General features: G+C 39.5%; 1 long non-coding RNA gene across 1 annotated transcript; it reads right to left on the bottom strand.

Moving 5' to 3' along the window:
* Nucleotides 1-1,081: 1,081 nt before the first annotated feature.
* On the bottom strand, nucleotides 1,082-19,035 carry LOC107309161. The gene is made up of 3 exons (XR_001553100.2): nucleotides 17,829-19,035; nucleotides 13,094-13,237; nucleotides 1,082-1,317 (listed from the first exon to the last, which is right to left on the bottom strand). It is a non-coding gene; the product is annotated as an uncharacterized LOC107309161 (long non-coding RNA).
* Nucleotides 19,036-19,821: the final 786 nt, after the last annotated feature.

The following is a 19,821-nucleotide window of genomic DNA, read 5'->3' as shown; positions in this document are numbered from 1 at the left end:
GGGCCCCCTGCTCAAGCCTGTCTAGGTTCTTCTGGATGGCATCCCTCTGGTGTGTCAACCACACCTCATAGCTTGATGTCATCCACAGACTTTGCTTAGGGTAAACTCAACCCCACTGTCAGTGTCACTGATGAAGATATTAAAGAGTACTGGTCCCAGCACTGATTGCGGTGGGGTATCACTCGTCACTGATCTTCATCCAAACATGGAGCCACTGACCAGTGCTCTTTGGACTCAGTCTTGCATCCAGTTCTTCATCCACCAAATAGTCCACCCATCAAATCTACAGTTTGCAGAGAAAGATGCTGTGGGGTTCCATGTCAAAGGCCTTACTGAAATCCAGATAGATGACATTCATTTTTTTCTATGACAACACTGTCACTGCTAATCATTCAGAGAACATTTACCGGGTGGGAGACCTTGCTGGCACAGGGAAAGGTTTGACCCACAAGTTCTTCAACTTTCAAAGCAGTAAGAACATGTTCCCACTGACACAAGTCTGTGGGAATGGAATAGGATGTGTAATCTAAGCATCCCATCTGAAAGGAACCTGTAATACGTGGTGTTACACAGGCCTTGGTCCCATCAACTGAGGTAACAGGAAGAGGGAGCTCTGAGGGAAGGGTCCCCTAGAGAGTTCTGTAACAGAACAGGAATTAGAAGCCTTTGAGGAATGTCATAGCCCTACCCCATTATCTACCACACATCCTTCACCTCACAGGGACATGGCTTCCAGCCATAAATGAAGCTACAGCCAATCTGAGTAATCCCATCCAGGAAACTGCCATCACAGGAACCTCCACTTCACATGAAGTGCACAAGAAAGACAGAGGTAAACTTCTTGTTGAAATGTCATCCTTTTACACCAAAGCAATGCCATCATCTCTGCTACTGTTAATACTGATCCCTATAAATAAATAAATGGATGAATGAATAAAAATTCAAAAGAGGCAACACAAAAATCAGACCTGGCCAGCTGCAAACATGTATTGATGCAAATTATCCATTTCAGAGCTGAGAGTGGACTAAAACCCTCATGCCACTTCAGGAGGCCATGCAGGCTGGTGTACCTTCACAGGGCCAGAGCTGTTTGCAGGGCTCATTAAGGAGAGTATACAGCAAGCAGCTCTTTGTTGACATGTCCTTTATGACATTTTTGCTAATAATGCCAGAACTGAAGTGGTGGAAGGATTCTGCAGGTAACTGCAGTGGCTCTCTTTTGCCCTTCCACTAGAGCGATGCAGATGGCTGTATGGTGTATGTGCAGGTCTGAGCTCAGCTCTCTGCTTACTGGAGCAGGCTGTAAAGCTGTTGGATCTGCAAAACAGACGCAGGTTATCAGAAATACCAACATGTCACGTATCAGTAAAAGCTCTTCTAAACAAACAAACAGTGCTTCACACAAATAGATCAAGGTGCTAATTTCCCTTTCACTTTGGGCAAGAAAGTGGTAGAAGGGTAGGAATTGCTCCATCCCACAACAGATTTCTTTTTTGCTGGTGCACTTGTCCACCCTACTTGTCAGCACCTGCATATTTCACTTCCCACAGTGGATGGGAAAGTAAAGTGGTAGGACTCTGCCTTACGTGAGACTATTCTCGGAGTGGAGCTGTTTGCAGTGGAGCTTGTCAAACTGAGTCTTCCTGGACAAGCAGAACTGCCAAACACTTACTGCAGCAACTGGAGTCAGCAATGCAAACGTAAAGTTCTGTTCTATAAAAGCTGCATATAAGTCAGCTTGTAATGCTGGCTGAAATGTTTTCTTTCCTTTGTTTGGACTAGATTCATAATAAGAATAGTTTAATGAAAGTCAGAACAGAGCTCCTTAAGCCAATCCTCTGCTTGGCCTAAAACAACATGAAAGTAGATGAGAGAAGTATTTTACTCTTTCAGGTCATTTTGGAAACAAAGCTGGGTGGCTAATGAGTCTAAAAGTATTTTTCTGGAAATTTGTCACAAATGCAACATGTTTGTTTTGGCAGAATGATAATGTGTTATGTTCCCCACATTCAAAGCCAAGGCATAACATTGTTAAGTTGCGTCTATTTTATCTTTCTGATGTGTGCCCAAATAAAGCTTAGCATCTCAGACACAAAATTCAGTATCATTTTTGCAGGTCATTTATATGAATTGCTGTGAAAAAGCATGTTTAGGACTGCATTAAAAAAAAAAACCACACACATTTTGTGCTGCTTAGACACAAGACTTCAGTGAAAGCAGAGCTAATTGCCAGTTTACAGGGGGAATTTAATGGACTCAAAAAGGTGCTCTGTGTTCTTGCAGTATCATATTTTTTCCATGTGTACTTTATACCTTGCCAGGAAACAACCACGCATTAATACTGCAATTAAATAGCAAAATGGGTAATGCAGGAGATTATGGGCAGCTAGCATGGATGTTCCCAGTGGCCTTCTAAGCGTCTCTTCCCATGGACTGCAGAGGAAATTTGGACTTCTAAACTCATATGTCCTGAACTGCACCTAAGGTAAATGCCTGACAGGGGCTTGGTAGATCATTAAGAAAATGTAATAGCTGTATATGAAATCTGTTCCCACTTCTGTGTCTGCCCTTAACATTCCTGTCTTTGTGAGAAGGACCCTGATGAGAATCACTTTCAGGTGCTCATTGTTCAGCCAAATGTGAGCTCTTCTACACCTTCACCTCCCTCTGCTAAAGAGAACAGCATGAATGAGTGGCAAACAAATCTGTTCAGGTCTGGCCTTCATGTTTCAAAGCTGTAACAGCACATCAGAGCAATGATACCAATGGTTATTTCAAGTGCTAAACACCATTAAAGATTTGGTGTTTGATCCTGCAAACAGATGAGCACTCTGGCCCTGCTCCAGCAAAACACTTAGAAATATTTATGGCACTTTTCTTCCATTTATGTTTGCTATTAGAAGCTTTGCTGTATTGGGTAGAAATAATAGGCACTTGCAGGGTAAGGTTCGTGTTACCTATTCTAAGCCGTCTAAAAGGAAGCTGTTGGGCTGAAGCTGGTTATCAAAGCTCCACCTGGTGCTAACAAGGGGAGGTCAGCACCTATAAGGGTTATCCAAGATGCTGTTTCAGGCTCTTATTTCTGAATGATTGGAGCATGTTCCTCACCTCACCCTCTCCTGGTGGCAGGCAGTCAAAGTAGTTCAGGTTAATGATCTGTTCATTTCTGCAGAATTTATACAGATTTCATGTTTATTGCACATCTTTCGAGAATTACCTTTTAAACGTTAAATCTTGCAAGCTCATAGCATTAACATAATTTTAATGCAAATCTGAAACCTGCATATCTCTGCTATCACAGGCAAATGGAAAGAAAAAATAAAAGCTATCTGTCTCCTAATTTATTACACAAACACAGTGTACAAATGCAAGGGATCAAATCACTTGCCTACCAAAATTTAACAAAGAAGCTAATTCTTTTCTTCTTATCTATTACCGTATCTGTGGATTTCTGCCACACCCATAGTGATAAGAAAAAAGAAAGTAAATTTGTGTCTTGTTGTCTGATGGAAAGAATTCCAGCAGGGAGAGGTATCTGCGTGCTGGGAGTGGAACACTAGATTCCATTCTTACCTAGATGTGGAATCTCTGTCTAAAATGGATAATTTACTCAGCACTTCATTTCTCATGTATGAAAGTGTTTCCACAAGCTGTTGGTCATAGCTGAAGCTTGAGATTCTCAGAAAAGCAACCACCCACTATTGTGGAAAACTCCATATTTCACGCTTGCCAAAAAACCTCCTTGTGTGGTCTTTAGAACTTCCGAATGGTAAAAATCAGAAAGGAAAAAAATGATAATATCTAATTTATTTTTCCACTGGAAGAACACTCAGTACTGGAAGGAAGACACAGAAAGCTGTGGGCAAATTAATCACAAGAAACTGATATGAGTGGGTAGAATGTAGACAGAAGATGTAAAATGTCACTTGGTTTATGGCTATGTTTTAATTTCATGTATCATAGTATAATAGTATCATAGTATCATAGTCTCGTGCGGGTTGGAAGGGATCTTAGAGATCATTGAGTCCAACCCCCCGGGATTCGAGCCTCCTGTGTAGCAGAGCAGCACTTCCACCACTTGCGCCACAGGGGGGATTCAAACCCAGGGCCTCCGGTGTTGCAACGCAGCATTCCTACCACTTGCACCACCAGGACACACGTAGTATTAATAAACTAAATATACACATGTAGTATTAATAAACTAAAGCTTTTATCAAAATCTTGAAGCAACATCTTTTTTAATGTGGTAAAATACCAGATCAGGCAGTATAGCAGTAGGTTCTTTCACGAACAAGTGAGTAATTCTTAACTGCCCATCAGTTGAACTGCAGATAGGACAAGCAGTAATGGCCTAAAACTTGAACAAAGGAAGTTCTGTACTAACATGCAGACTTCTTTACAGTAAGGGTGATGGACCACTGGAACAGGTTGTCCAGAGAATTTGTATAGTCTCCTTCTATGGAGATGCACCCATCTGGCTGCCTACCTGTGCAACCTATTCTAGGGATGTTGGACTTGATTATCCCTTAGAGTTCCTTCCAGTTTCATCAGTTCCATGATTCTGTGCCATTAAACATGGAGCTCAGCCAGTCTCATGGAGGATTTTTTTTAATAAATTCATTTTCCTTTGCATTTGCAACAGAATAGTAGAGCTCATGGAGCAGTCACTACCAATAGTGGATAGCTCATGGCATCTTACCATCAAGAAGGCAAAAGAAATTGGAACTGGGAACCAGAAGAACTTCTGACTATTTCACCAATGAACTGGATTTGGAGTGGTGGAGAAAAGGTAAGACTTTCCCATCTGCTAGAATTCCCTTTGATTTTTGTTGTTTTTGTTTTCTAAAAAGTAATTATACTGCAGTGTAATTATGCCCTCTGGTTTGAGCAACAGTTTTATCAAATTCTGTGAATCCACAGGTTCATCTTCTGAAGGAATAAGTCACACAGGGTTAGTTACTTGCATGAGTAACACCTGCCTGATGCTCAAGGAAAGCCATTGGTTTGTACCCTCCAACATTTTTAATCATAGATTTCTTTCTGCTGAATCGGAACTGAAAACTAAAATGCCATTCACCTTTTCTTTCTTGTGTTTTTCCTAAACACAAATAAACTTTTAATCTGTAATAAAAGTAAGATAATTTTCCCAAATTTGGGATACATTTCCATGAGTCATTGAAATGCACACATATTTCTTCTAAATACATGATTATAATATGTTTTGTTTTACTTCCAAACTATTCACATCAGCTCCAGGTCTTCCTTCAGATCACACAGAAACGTGGTCGTGACAACTTTGTGCACATTTGTTTTCATGGGATCTCCTCTGATCATTTAGATATCTGACTTGAGTTTACAGGGAAACTTGGCATTTATGTATTTAAACCCTTCTGAACATTTTACTTCATTCTTTGAAATGCCAACCTTAACTGAATTTTCTCATTAAGAAGAAGTGATAAAAACAAAGTATACACATTTAAAAAAACAACAACAACAAAAAAAGAAACAGCACAGTGTACTAATAATTAAAGGTGGCTATTTGCCCTGCACTATAGCTGCTTTGTAAAGACCCAGAGAAGTCACTGGACCTCATTGTGAATGTAGGAGTCTGAGCAGGACATAGGGTTGGGCATAAGTATCTGTTTGCTTTCCTAAGGAATGGATTTTAAATATTCCTGGGAGGGCTTTCAGGCTCTGCTTAGATGAATGTGTTCCATCTTGAAGATGGATAATACTGATAACACACAGATGTTGTTTATTTGTAGGAACCCATTTCTTAGATTGTAGAACTATCAAGGGCATAATGAAGAGACAAGATTTTCCACTGTGGTGTAGCCCACCCTCGCTAAGGAGGCATTTGACCCATTCCATAACCTGCAGTCCCAACCAGTGAATTGCAGATGTCTTGTGTGGGTAGAAATGCACGGAACAGTATGTTTGTAGGGCCAGTGGATTCAGGGAAGTTCTTTAGAAAATTCTTGGTAGCCACAAAAGCTGCATAACAGCTAAGTGATCTTCCAGCAGCTGGTGGATTAGACCTTAAGCTACTACAGATAAGTCACTCACAACATTACAGATTTGGCACAGCTGTTGTAGGTCACACAAAAAAACTTCAACAAAAAAACACTGAATCCAACAGCTACCAAAGCCAACATCTAAGAGTGCGTGAACCAGGAAAACAGAAGGTAGTTCGCTGGAATGCATTCCTATACTTGAATCGTTTTCAAAGAAAATTCGACTTATTGACCTGAGATAAATGCAAGTGTGGTGCTGAACTGGAGTTTTGTTTTGCTTGTATTTGGTAACATTCACTGCCTTCTTACTCACTGAGTCTTCCAGTTCCTCCATAACATTGTGTAAACTCTTGTATTTGTAGTGTCTTAGTCAAGCAGTGTTCAAGAGGAGATAATTTGTAAAGAATAAGAGTTGCTACTCCTACCTCTCTAAACCTGAAGGCAAGAATATTGACTGTAGTCAATATAGTAGTCATTAGTGTCTGGTTTCAAACTCTGATGATTTTTCTGCATAGTTGAGTGAATTGGAATATTTTCTTATTAAGCAGTAATTGATGGTCCCAGCTATCACAAGAAAACAGGGAAAAAAAAGTGCTATATGAAGAACAACAAACATATTGAGAGTCACAATAAAATCAAGGCTACTACGAACTTCAATTGCTACATCTGCACTGTGCTCATCACAACAGGCAACCAATACCAAGTACAGTCTCAGGGACATTACGCTGCTGAGGAAAAGAAAGCAGAAGATGAAAGCACAGTTAAGTAGATCTTAAGTAATTTTCTCCTTGGCCTATTTATGTTCATGTTGTGTTGAGGGACATGGTTTAGTGGGAGCTATTGGTAACAGGTGAATGGTTGGACTGGATGATCACACGCTATGAAATTCAATAACATTTTCTTCAGGAGTATTTCAGCTGAAGCCACACTAAAATATGATCTCAGTGGCGTGAAGTTTTATTATCAGACTCTAAGTGAAGAATTTGGGAATGTGCTCTATGTACATTCCTTAATACATGAAAGCCAACCACAGCAGCAACAAAAGCTTTTAGAGCTGAGTATGAACTGGGATCTCCCTTTGGCTTCAGTAGAAATAGAACAGAACTTCTCTTAAATTGTATCTTGAGTTCAGATCCACAGTTATAATTTTATCATTTCATCTCTTCTGTATTAGGTAAAAATAGAGAGGTGAAAGAGATTTTTGGAGATCGCTCATTGTCTGCTAGTGAAACTATTTCTCACCAGTAGTCCTTTAACCTGGACACTTTTTTGCTGGAAAGTACTCTCAAACTGCTAAGAGTATCAAAATCTTTGCAGAAATTTCTCGTGAGAATTTACCTTGCTTGGGAATCATCTGCTCCAAACTGATTAAGCTGTTATACGTTATTTATACCTAATGGAGATTTTTTGCCTATCTCAAAGCTGAAGCTTTCTCTTGTGCCAGAAAGCACTGGTTTAAAAGAAGCATGGGATACGCAGCAATACAGCTTCTCATGTAAATAACTCAACATTCTAGAGTTTTTTCAATTTCTTCTCCTCAACTGACACCCTTATTAAAAGAACATATTAGTGATCTTTGCAATGCGGACATACAGAAATGCAATCAGGAGGACAAGAAACCCTTCCTTCATGGATGCAATGCTCAGAGCTCACATGCAACCACCACCAGTGATTACATGGAGACCCACATGCACTTAGCCTGTCCCAGACCTGCTTTATGTTTGTTAAATTCAGGGAACTTTAATGAAAACCTCTTAAAATAAGGATGAAAAAAGACCTCTTTTTTACTTTGCTGTTGATGAAGTTAAGTTTATCTGAGGATCACTAAGCACCATGATTTCTCAATGCATTTGAAACCATTCTCTAGCTGAACATTGGAGGGGAAAAATATTTCGAAACAACCATCTTTGAAAGCTATGCAGCAAATGCAGCTGTAGCGATGAATAATACTTGTTGGCATCCCCTGAACATATTGCAGATCATTTACAGGTCTCAGTGAAATGCCTACGGAGTGCCAAGAGCAAGGAGTGAATTACTGCTCTTCACACCGATGAAGCCATTTTCTTTAAACAAAATGCAAATTTAAGGTACTGCATGAACTTTCCAAACAGCATTTTCTCCTTATGTGGAGAAGTGCTAACTGGTTAATTTTTTCTGGACAGTTATTCTTAGCTTTTTATGACTTGCTTCAGCTCCGCTATCACTGAGCAATCTCTAGATGTATTTTGGGCATTCTGTCCCAATTGCTGTCCTTGAGCTGCTTTACCACAGTCCCTGCCTGCTGTCTGATTATTTTTCTCTGTGATTTGGATGCGACTCTCTGAAATCCAGCAGGATAAACTCCATCCAATCACCAGGCACGTTGCAAAACTCACTCATTAGTTTTTGTCCAGCAGAAGCTTAGCAGGATTAGTTGAGGAACTTTATGTATGTTATGCAGTTATCCAGGTATCTGCTAGAAGGGAGTACTTTGTCCTGATGAATTCTAAAGAGTATGAAATCTACTTTTCCTTATATTTAAATAGTTATTTCTGATAAAACAAAAAAAGAGTTCCTCAGACTGACTGGGATAATGTTAAGCACAGCTATAGCCCAAGCAGCCAGCCAACCAGGGAATGACCCTTTATCATAGTTTTGCATTGTTCTTTTAACTGCGTGATGCCAAAAAATAATAATAATAAAGAGAAATCCTTTGTTCCCTTTCACTGGCCTAGAAGGTCACAAAACAGACAGTTCCTTCTTGATTACAGTCTAAATAAATAAAAGCCTGATTCACAGAGGCAAAACAATCATCTGCCAACTGCCAAACCCTATAAAGGGTAAATCTGCTTTTACTCTGTGAGCCAGAGCGATGAGTCACCAAGGCTATGACTAATACCAGCAAGAATTAAATGTACCCACCAAAATACCCTCCCTTTGTACTACAGTGGGGTTACTCAATAGCAGGCTCAGATCCAACAGGTGCTGTTGGGCAGTGGGACCCCCAGCTGCTGCTGATCGGAGCCCTAGGACCTCTCTGGGGCAGTTGCTGGTGTGCATTTACTGTATTTACAGGCAGAAATTCAGCATGGAGAGTTGAGTAATTTGGTTCTTCAGCTGGGAAGCTAGCCACTGTTGAAATAAATGCTCTCCTCTCCTCCCCATCTCCAATAGCTGCTGCCTTCAGTACGTGCAGGAAATGGGGGTTCCTCCCAGAGCCCTGGAGAAGCATGGTTGGATGTTGACAGGGAGCTTTTGAAAAGGAAAACCTGCAGAGAAAGCCATGGGGACTGAGATAAAGATTAATGTCTGAGTACTGCTCCTTTTTATAGCTTTTCAATTTGGCTTAGCCCTGAAGTACTCTGACAATTGAACTCAGTGATCAAGACCCTCTCAATTGGAATGATTTGCTTTTCTATTCTAATTCTATTCTATTCTATTCTATTCTATTCTATTCTATTCTATTCCCAAGAAACCTACACACCAAGAGGCTCTTGAAAGCTGGGTGTCATTAAATGGTTTCTTAAAATCTTGAAAACGAGGTAATAAAAATACATTACTATAAAAAATAAGAAAGCTGTTCATCCACTGCATTTTTTAAGTGAGTGAATTTACTCATTCTTTCAAGTCAATGAGTAAATTCCTGGTGCCATTAACTAGGTAGGACTTCACCAAATGTGCTCATTCCCCTACTGTCTATTTTTGTACCTCATCAAAACTATTTCATTCTCTAAGATTTCCGGTCTGAAGAGCAGGTCTTACCAAGAAACATCACAGCCCACTGGAAATTTTCTTCATTGTGATAAGGAAGATCTTTGCCATTTCTCAGCTAACTTTAATTCCCATAATTAACATTCCTGACCCCATATGCACTTGGTCCCCAGCTAATATACGGAAATTGCATGGAAGAAGAGTAATCTAAGTTGAGCATAAATTGAATGAGAAAATAATAACAGTGGCCTAAAGATAAAAGTAGTCAGTCCAGAGATAAACACCTACATCATCAGTCAGTACTTCATATTTGAGATCTTTTGTACCAAAACCCATCATGGAACTGAACTGTCAATTTTTGATTATTTTTTAAGTTATTATTATTTATTAAAAACAGAAAAGAAAATTTAAGCCCAGATTCAGTCAGTTGTCCAGGCATCTAATTAGACATGCTTTCCCTGGTGTTGTCCAAGCCAGAAAAAGAAACAGAATGACTCTGTAGTCAAACAATCAGGATCTGGGAAGAATGTGAATACTTAAAGACCTTTATAGACCCTACATGGCTCTAAAAAGCAGAACAGCATCAACCAGTTTATAACAGAAATAGTTATAATTGCTATTTGAAACAAACTGGAGAAGGTATGTCACATTTGTCTGAACACTGGGCATCCCAGTTCAGCATGTCTGTCAAGAGGACAAAATATTTTGAGACGTTTTCAAAATAAATGAATGAAATGCTATCAATCTGTCATTTAATAGTTAAAAAGCACTCAAAAGCTAAAAGGAGGATATATATAAATCTGTAAAAATGGGAGAGAAAAGTCAGTGAACTGGGACTGAGTCTCTGAAACTCCTTACTTGACCTTGTGCAAGAAGCTAATTTTACTGCACCTCAGTTCCCCAGTTACACTAAGATGTTAATAATTCTCCACCTTGAAGAAGTGTTGTCATTATGAACCCATAATTACTTGAGAGGCTTACATGTACAGCGTTGAATGGAGCCATAAAAATAAGCAGGCAGATAAAAGTGATTCAGTGGCTGGAATAAAACTATGCTAGCATAATTCATTTCAAATTTCATCTTCTTGGCCAAATCCTGAAAACTGTCGTAGAAAATAAATCATGGGTTTATTGCTGAGGAGCTGAGCTAAAAAGAAATAGTTGAAATCTTCTGGTTGCCATTCTGTTGTTGTTCTTTCCTTCTTCATTTCAACATATTGGACACAATTTTTCCCTAACTCTTTGGATATTTTGTAAGTTTGTTTTTTATCTTCCACAAAACTAAATGTCTTGGCACATCTGTGGGCATGGGCAGCTTAAGAGAGCTTCTTAACATATCATATTAATGGAGCACAGCAGGTCTTCTGCAGGAGTGGGATGTGCCACTAATGCAACGAATAGCAACGGCTCTGGAAGGAATAGCGGGACCCAGGGATAATAGATAATAGACACACTGAGGATTCTCACCTAAACTTGGAAAATAAGAAGCTCAGAAATATAAGTAGGAAAAAAACTTATGTACAGTCTTACAACTTCCTGTGAGTAGGACATTCGTTTACGAAAGGAAGTGAGGAATAATGTAATGAATACAAGTAAATTGAATAGAGAGGAATTAAGTAAAGGCTTTGGAAATATGTAGCCTCTTGTTTCTTTTGCATATCATAAATCTCTAAAGAGGTGCACTGTAAGCATACACAACACACAGGGCTGGGGGACTTCAATTTGAGTGCATGAGCTACATGTGCACTACTAAAGGATTTCTCTGATTAAAGGTCCTCAGCCTCCAAAAAAAAAGAAAAAAGCCTACAGAGAGAGCAAAGCCCACAGCAGTGACTAAAGGAAAAGAAAACAGGGGATTGCAGTAGATCAAGGGAAGGTGAAGAGTTATTTGTGTTTGAGAGGCCCAAAAACAAGCAGCCTAATGATTTCCAGTCCACAAACTTGAGAAGATTACCACAATAGATTTAAAAAAAAATAAATAAATAAACAAACAAAAAGAACAACAAACAAACAAAAAAAAAAGATGTGATTCTGTAAACAAAAATAATATTTGAAATACAGACTTGTTACTGAAGAACCATAAATTGCATCCCTCTGAATATGAGATGGAGGAAGGCCTCTGGAGCTTTTATTAACCAAAATGGCCAGAGAGAGTGTTTGCAGTAGCTCTCTCAATGAAATTGGCAGCAGTGTAAAACCTACAGCTAGCAATGAAATGACTGCTTGATGGTCCTCGTATCTCCAAGTCAAGAGAGGGTGAAAAGGTGAGGAGATTTTATGTTCTCAAGTTTTGTGCAGTGTTGGTGTAGAGACTTCGAGAACTGCCTTTGAGATGTGCTCTTTGAGAGAGGGCAAGGTGTTCAAAGGCAGTGACAGCACTGCTACTGCAGATACAACACCTAACTTTGTGAGCAAAGTGCTCTTAGTGCTGTGATTTTTTCCTACTAAGCTCTGCCTGTTGTCCAGCCTGACTTAGGAGGATAAAGTGATCATAATTTCATAGTCTCGTGCGGGTTGGAAGGGACCTTAGAGATCATCGAGTCCAACCCCCGGGATTCGAGCCTCTGTGCTGCAGAGCGGCACTTCTACCACTTGCGCCACGGGGGGAATTCGAACCCCAGGCCCCAGTGTTGCAAGGCGGCATTCCTACCACTGCGCCACTGGGGCACACAATCATGTGATCATGTGGCCTTGAAGTGCTTTCTTTTCTGTCTTGCCTCTAAGCAGGGTGTCAAATGACAAAATGATTCTTTTGGGGCATTTTGGCAAATGAAAATAAAACAGAAAGGAGAAAAAAAAAAAAAAAAAAAAAAAAAAAAAGCACATTGACAGATAGCAGATTCCTGTCTTAAGAAAACTGAATGAAACCAAGGCAAAGACATCTTACTGAGTATAATGTAAATCATGAAATTGTGAAATTATAATGGAATTGAGAAAAAAAGGTGAAAAATATAGAGCTATGACATTTTAGCTGCAGACTTCAGCATCAAGGAAAAGCCTCATGACATTAAGGTGCTCTTAAATAATTACAAAGAAAACTCTATCAGAAAAGCGGGGTTTTAGGAACCTAAAGAGCAGCATAATACCAACCTGAAAAAGACCTCAAGCCCCTAATGGGTGCAACTTTTATATGTTACTTTTTTGTGTCATAGTAGTAGCAAGATGGGAGTTGAAGTATATTTGGATTAAGAACAGAGATGTAGACTTAGACAATTTCAGAGGGGTAAAAAATTACAAAGGATTCAAAGCCAAGCCAACCAAATACTGGTCTGCATCAAAATAAGTGTATCTAGCAGGGCGAAGGAGATGATGATTCTCCCCTGCTCTGCCCATATGAGGTCCCACCTGCAGTACTGCATTCAGCAATGGAGGTGCAAAATGATGTGAACCTGTTAGAGTGAGTCCAGAGAGGTGCCATGAAGATGCTCAGAAAGCTGCAGCATCTCTCCTGTGAAGATAATCTGAAAGAGTTGGGGTTGTTCAGCCTTGAGAGGAGAAGGTTCCAAGGAGACTTGAGAGAAGCCGTCCAATACCTAAAGTGTGTAAGAGAAGGAAAAGTGCAGTTAATTAAATCCAACTTTGATAATATGATGACAAATCAATTACTAATACAATAAAATTATGTTATTGCTTTTCCTACTGCTATTTATTGTTGGGCTGGTTACAGACACATGGTCTTTCTAGTTAATATTTTACTGTACCTTTAATCCCTAATATCATTTCCAACTATCTGCATCTGATTAGAGATTATAATAGCAAGAGAAAAAGTTCTGCTTTACCTATCCTCTGAAGCCTTTTCATGTCTCATGAGATCTATCAGATCCTGGGCCTATTTCCTCTTTTCATTCAGCTCACTTGGTGTGACTGAGTGCAAATGGAGAGAAAAAGCTTGGCAATTGGCTTCTGCAGGGCAGGCACTAACAGTGACTGCTGGAGAAGTATATGCTATGTCTATACATTAGAAATAGCCAGGATCAGAAAGGGAGACAAGCAGTGAGTGTTGCATGGAGGAAAAGCCAGGAAAGTCTTCTTTCAAATTGTTCTCTGTGATGTAAGAAATTTGGCCCTCCCTGTGCTTTACTGCTTTCAGGAAAACAAAGTTTTGTGCATATTTATTGTACCAGAAGAGTATTATTGGGAAGCATTTGACTTTCCAAAGACAATAAACCTGCAAGATACCTAAACACTTGTGTTTAGGAAGCATTATAACTTCCTGACCTGAATTCTTCACATGCAGAGCACTTCTTAAACACATGAGAAGATCGCCTAGTTGTAATTTATGTTCTGTAAGGTAAAGATGTATCTTTTGGCTGTATTATATGCTTAAATTAAACAGTATCACGTCCATCTGGAAGACTTATGTGCAGTCTATAAATTCAGTGACGTAAATTCTCTGCCCCCTGTCTCCTGTACCCAAATCAGGGAAACAACCTAGAATTCCTAGGAATCATGTTTAAAAAACTGTTTCATTTGTCTAAGCCACTGGTGTGCTCCTAAATGCTCCCAAATAATAGAGGATGTGCACATGGAAAACTGCAAATTTATCTGCTTTTTGGCATGAGGGATAAAGACTTCTGTGTTTTAGCTAGAGAAGGAATGAATTTATTTGCATATTCTAACCAGGAAAAGATTAATATGAGCTATGATCTCTTTGCAGAGGAGCAAAACAAGCCACTGCAGATGGATTATGTATGAAATACAACAATCTTCACCCTGTTGTGAAGAGCATTCTGAGGAATGAGCCTTGTTTCAGAGTAAGTTCCCCAGTTGATAAATGACACCATCCATCTTCTGCCATACTTTAAAGAACTTTGTTCTTTATGTGCCGTATTTCAGTAACTTTTAAATGGGAATAAAATCACATGCAGAAAGTCTGAAGAATGCAGCCACATCCCCTTCTCTATACATTGTTTGACTGTTGATCAAAAGGAGGTGATATGGACAGTGGAATCACATATTCTTCCTAAAAAGGAAACCACATGGGGATCACAGCAATAGCTTTTCTCCTTTCCCTTCACTCCCAAGTTATTATTTGATTTTTGTGGAAGGAAACCTCGAGTCTTTCTTTGTGATTGCCTAATTCAGTTCTGCTTCAGAGCAACAGAGTCAGACCTTGATGAATAAGCTTACAAAAGGAGTGTGCAACAGTCAAAAACTTCTATTTGATGACAAGAAATAAAACTGTCAAGCTGGGCTCAATTCATTTGCCATTTGCTGTAAAACTCAGTCCATTGCCTTTTTACTAATAACCTAATGGACAGCCTTCAGGAATCTTTCCCACATCTTGACCTGGTTTAGGACAGTGAATCAGCAGCCCAAACAAGAAGAATGCAACTTGCAGCAAGACACAAACACATTCTGTAATGCACTCTTAGCCAAGGCTGAATGGAAAGCATTTAGGAAAGAAAAACAGTTCACCTAACTTCATCTTCTAACTTCACCTCACTTAAATATCCCTGTGGGAAAATCTCGACCTGTCAGCCTCAACCACAGTTTACTACAAAAGCTATAATAACTGAAAGATGCTGATATTAGGAAAGCCACTGGATTCTTTCATGCATATAATAGGATTATGACTGTGGGAATGATATCCACTAGGTACCATATGAAGGAGTAGAAAGGAAGAACAGGTCTGCTCTTGGGACTAACACAGGAGAGAGCCAGCACTGGGATATATGATGGCCTGAGCTGCCAGAGGTGGAAATGCATCAGGAAATGTTACCTTCAGCTTTCTGCCTGGTGATGGAACAACCAGAAAGAAAATTTCTTTCAGCTTTACCTCAGTTGTCAGAAACTGGGCTCAGAGGAGGAGCCTCCACTACAAAATGCCTCAAAATGACCTGAGTTTTGTGCTCTCTGATGAGAGTTGTTTGGCAAGTTATGTTATTCAGATGAGATCCTCAGTGAGAACTAGGTACTGCAGCTACACTGCTGCCACTCATCAGCACTCAGTTACAGGGTATCAGTATGCCCAGGATTTTTAATGAATCACCCCAGAAATAGTTTGTAGGGAGTTATGGAAGATCCATGAGATGATGGAAATGAATGTCAAAGACAAGGTGTATTTAGGGAGAGATGCACTGTTCCATTTCAGGTTCCATAGCACACAGTGCCATATGTGAGACTGCAATACATTTGTTCAATTATAGCGTAGATCAAAAGAGACTGTCACACTACCTTTCATTCTTATTGAGTTACTTTCATTCGTCAGACAATCACTTTTTCATATTGTTTCCTTGCAGTATTAAAGCATACAAAACAGAAGGTCTCTTTCTTCTGTTTTCTTCTCACTTTCTGTCTCACTAGCCCTCCCTATCACATCAGTCTGTGTGATTTCTGTGTGTCTTTTTTATATCTTTTGTGTCTTTGCTGTCTTCAGTGACTTATCTCAACCAACTTGCAGCTGCACTGTAAGCTCAACATCAATTTCCTGGGTGGTTTTCCCTGGAAATCAGGCACAGCAGTCTTTCGGTGTTCTTCCTTCACATAAGATCCACAGGCTAGAAACAGTTTACATTTTCTGATGCTTCACTCCTTGGAAGTTTTGACTCCTTTGACTTTCTAGGCAGAAAACTTTGGTCTATTTGAAGACATTTCTCACACATCTTCTGTTCGTCCCGAGGCCATCACAAGACTTTCTCAGTGCATCCCATGGGAGTACACAGCCCTGCTGGCCAAGACTATCAGTAAATAAAAAGAAGCTTCTTTAGTTGTGTCTCATCCAGATTCCTCCCACAGTAAATCACAGGCATTTCTGTAAAGTCTTTGTGATTCCTGGGCCCAGTCCCTTAGGCCAGGCCCATTTTTTCCTCTGCATATCTTACAGGGCTCCAAGCATCTTGTTGTTTCCAGCAGCCTCCCAGGCTCACCATGATCAGGTCCAAAGACCTAAATACCTCCTTTTCTCTCCTGATCAAGCTTTCCCTGAGCACAGCATCGTATTCTTTTGGCTAGGTTTTACCAACAACTGGGAGAAACTCCCAGGTCTTATTCCCAAAAAGATCTACTGAAGCATCTCCACCCCATATCCCACCTTGAGAAATCTGGAACAGATCTGGGGAGGCCAAAGGGACTCAAACTGTATTTTTAACCAACATTCAATTTCTCTTATTATCAAAATGAAATATGAATATATACATAAAAGATCTATGGAAGTGCAATGATTTTAAGGCTTTCCTATTAGAAAAGGTCTCTTTCTTGCATTAGCTAATTTGAGACATTCCTTAAATAGTCCTCCAGAGACTCCAATTCCTCTTTATTACAGTTCATCTGTCTTTTATGGCTTTGCTCTCATGAAAGATTAGTAGCTGCTAAGGTCAAGGGCCATTGTGATCATTTAATCTGACCTGCATAGCATGGGCCATCAAGTGTTACCCAGTAATTCTTGCACTGAACCTCATAAATTGCAGCCAAAAGATCATATATCTTTCAGTAAGAAACGTTTTCTTGATTTAAAGGCAAAAAATGCTGAGATTTCTGCCTCAGAAATTTGTCTATTTATCCTAATCTTTTATGAATCCTTGCTACTGCTGATAAATTTTTTCAATGAATGATTTTTTACTAAATAATTGTGGGTATTATTTAAGGAGGGCAGTCCCAGAGCTCCACCTCAGCGTTTACTTCCTGAAAAAATAAGAGAGAGAGAGGAAGTATTTAGCATATCCATTAAAGAATTGTTTTTCTGGTTTTATTTCTTTGTGGATGTTCTCTTGTCTCTGAATATCAGGATGATTTGGAATCTAGCTTCCTAATGTGGGGTGTGTAAAGAAAGCAGAAATACATCTCATGATACCTCAGAGCAGACTTTCTCGGGCTCCCAGATGCTGGAAAAACATGCAATTTCTAACAGACCTATGGTCCTTCTAGCCATAAAACTAGAATGTGGTACATCCTGGTTCTAGAGATACATTTTTTGCTGTTGTTATCGTAAATAGTTCATACACATAGTCAAAGATATTTTTGAAAACAACATTGATGGCATTGTTTTTACAAATATTTTTAAACTGTTTTTAGCTTCTGCAGCAATGTTAAATTTCCATGTATTAACATCCTCCATAATTTCTGACTTAAATATGACTGTACTTGATAACAAAAATTTGGACAGTGTAAGTCACACAAACTCACATCAATGTTATGGTTGAGGAAAGTGGAAGTCCCTTCTCCAGGCTTTTGCTCAGAGGCTTTATGGACAGGCAAGAGATTTCAAGCACAATCTTCATCTCCCTGCATTGACTGCACAAGGATCCCAGTGTGAGCGTACTTCTGATGTTGGTAGCTCCACTCAGAGTCTGAGCAGAGGCAGGGTGAGACCAGGCCCAGGTATCCATAACACAGGGTGCAACAGTAAAATGTGACACACAAGCTGTAAATCCAGGAAGGCAGTCCTCAGATTAGAAAAATAATATTTGAAAATACTAATCTAAACCAATTTTAAGTCATAAATCTTCACAGCTTTACGCTTTATATATTTTACTCTTGCTTTGGTAGCAAAATATCAACAAACTGAAAATTCTTTGCTAAGTGCTGTGAAAACATGATAAGTGAAGTATCACGCCAAAAGCATTCTCAGCTTAACAACACAGCAAGCAAGCACACTGCAAATGATGACAGTGAGATTACAAAAGCACACAGAATTCAGCCAGTAAATGTGCTCTGGTTGCAGCCACAAACATGCTGGACTCATTTGTCCTTTCCGTTGTGTTGGACTTTTCCTCATGTCTTTGAATGGGCTTTTTGCTGTGTGACATAGGCATGAGTAACAAGGAAACAATGATCATCGTTTCTTAGACCAGAAGTTCGGAGGTGATTTCTGCAGATGTGAAGCAGTCACGATCAAAAGTGAACGATGAAATGAAATGCGTGACATGATGACAATTATAAGGATAGAATTCTCTTTTAGCAGCGGATTTTCCTTCTGTATCTGATACTCCTACTGGCTATTATACCAAGCACGCCACTGTCGCACAGCCTATTGTTAAATTTGAATAGTAGGTACAAATTCAAGCATTTTCAAGAACTTCCTGTTTTGTGTGATTTTTTTTGTCTTTCCAACTCTCATTTTCTCAACTGTTTAACACCCTCACTGAAAACAGTGAATGAATAGAGTTTATGTCCCACTGTAGGCCATGTGTCAGTGCTGTGGGAAACCTTGCATGTGAATTTTTACTTCATTGATCTTGAATCTGTGATATTCTGCTGACAGAGCAAAAGCCTATTTGGCTGAAATGTGTTTATTGAGAATTTATAGTCTGACTGACACTGACTAATGCTCCTTCTGCTTGTCAGAGTAAGGCTACTTCACCCTGGAAAATCTGTTTTGAAGAAAGAAGCCTCAATATAGAGTCCTTCAGTGGTTTCAGTGATGATACTTGCTATGTGATGGCTCAAGCAACTTCTCTGAACATCACATCTTGCAAATGCGTGGTGCTTTCAGAACAAAAATTGTGCAGAATAGCCCTGACAAATAGTTATCTTCTCCAGGCCCAGCACAGTGCTTTCCAATCCAAGCTCTTGAAGTTCGGAGGAGAAGGTGCTGTTTAAACACAGATAAAACAAGAGTTTTATCTCTGAAAATCACTGCGTAGTCAGTAACTCTGTAGTCAAAACTGATTTTCACAGATCAAAATTACCCATTGGATGTAAATGTCATCCTGCATTATCACAGTTGTTCAGTTGATAAGCACCCCTTGTTAATCCTTGGTTGAATCAGTTTCTAATCTCCTCATCTGCAATTATGCTCATCTTGTGCCAGATAACATCCTTGTAAGGATCAACATTTATTGGCCTTTTTTTTCTGCAATACTTACATGTTTCCATCAGATATATACTTGTACTGATGCATCTTACAACACAAAGCAGTGGGTGTGGCTTAAAGCTCACTGATGTTTCTCTGTGTTGTGATGTGGATAGTTTCTACTGATGGACACGTGATATCCTAATAGCAACTGATCATACGAATAAATAGTGTTTGAAAATTATTTCATTCATTTTTAGTTGGCTTTTGGCAGTGTATCATAAGGTTGTCTGAGACCAGATTGTTCAACACCTGTACAGAGAGCAATAAGGACATGCACAACATTCAGTTAGAGTTCTTCGGTTGAATCACAGAAATGCTGTG

Source organism: Coturnix japonica, chromosome 1, assembly GCF_001577835.2.
Source record: "Coturnix japonica isolate 7356 chromosome 1, Coturnix japonica 2.1, whole genome shotgun sequence".
NCBI classification, from domain to species: domain Eukaryota; kingdom Metazoa; phylum Chordata; class Aves; order Galliformes; family Phasianidae; genus Coturnix; species Coturnix japonica.
This window is presented reverse-complemented; position numbering and strand designations above follow the sequence as displayed.